We start from the raw sequence: 1,473 nt of genomic DNA, 5'->3' as shown, positions 1-1,473 counted from the left end.
AATTTAGCCATGCGAAATGACGGGGAGGGGGCGGGGGGTTGAGATCACCGTCCAAAAGCAGATCGCACCGGTCGACCGTCAGTCCGGCCAGCTGTAGTCAAGTTGGACATCTCCAGGGATTCTCTGGGAATTAAAAATAAAGAAAGAAAAAAGTTATAACTGCAGAAGTTGAAAACATCACATAACCAGGCAGCCTAAAGCTTTCTTCGTCCAAAAAAAAAAAAGTAAATCACAGTAGGGATACGGGATGGTCGCTGAGGACCCGCACAGGCATTCATGTCCAAAATCTTCCATCCATTTTCAAACAGCTATTCATTTGCAGGAGCCAACCCTGGACTATCCGCAGCAGAGAACGGCGTGGCTACAATGTGAGAGCACCAATGCAACATACAGAGATACATACATAGATAGATAGATAGATTAGGCACCCAATTAAAAAAATTAACCACCACCATCAGTGAGATTACCACAAGCATAGACGTAATGATGAAGATCAATAGTCAAACGTTATCTTTGTTATGGTGATCATATTTTATTTTTCGAAAAAGAGAACATGGAGGGTTGGGGGGTTAAGGATGTTAGTTGACTTTCAACAAAGTAATAAATCTTTACTACTTTTTCTAACCAACATAAGCAACTTAAACTTCATTATAATTTTTTTTTTAATAGTTGCAATATCACTATTTCCATAACAGAAAAAAGTTTTGTTTTTCCCTTTTTAATACAACAAAGTCTTAGCATCTGATTAAATAAGGCAGTCAAATGCATCGTAATTTAGGAGAAATCCCAATTGACTGCAAAAAGAATCAGTTTTAGCGAAATATTTTGAGATATTGAGATAGAAGTAAAAGCATTATTACAAGGGGAGTTCCACAAGTCCATTCACTTTAATGGAAATAAAAGAGATAGCCCCCACATTTTTATTTACCTTATTCATTCATTCTCTACTTCTTTACATAATCAACGCCAACCTCTATGTAATTTTGCAATATGTGCACCCATTTTTTCAAAACGCCCCTTTGCCACTTCTTCTTCTAGATCCTCGTAGAATTTTCCAGACATGCTGTCCATGACTTTGGATTACAGCCAGAAATCACAAGGGACCAAGTGAGCCGTGTAGTGTGGTGCATCCAAAAGGCTGAAAAGAGGATGAATGGTGTTGGTGGCTTGAGGCAGAGAAGCGTTGTCATCGTTGGAGGTTCTAGTCATTCATTTTGCACCTGGGGTACCTTTTCTTGAGCTACTGGAGAATTTCAGTCAAACATTTCTTTGTGTAGACTGGGCACACCACTTCTGAACTGTTCTGTGTGTCTCTGCTTGGTTGCTAAGATGAGCTTCCAGCTTTCTGAAGCTTTCTCCCGCTTATAAACCTCATTGCAAATGTGGTAGAGCATGAGCACTTGTTTGTTCTCATTGGAGAAATTCACCCACAAGTGAGCACCACATTTACTTCTACCTTCAGCTCTTATCTCT

The sequence above is a fragment of the Polypterus senegalus genome, chromosome 12 (assembly GCF_016835505.1).
Source record: "Polypterus senegalus isolate Bchr_013 chromosome 12, ASM1683550v1, whole genome shotgun sequence".
Taxonomy (NCBI): Eukaryota; Metazoa; Chordata; class Cladistia; order Polypteriformes; family Polypteridae; genus Polypterus; species Polypterus senegalus.
Note: the sequence above shows the minus strand (reverse complement) of the source record.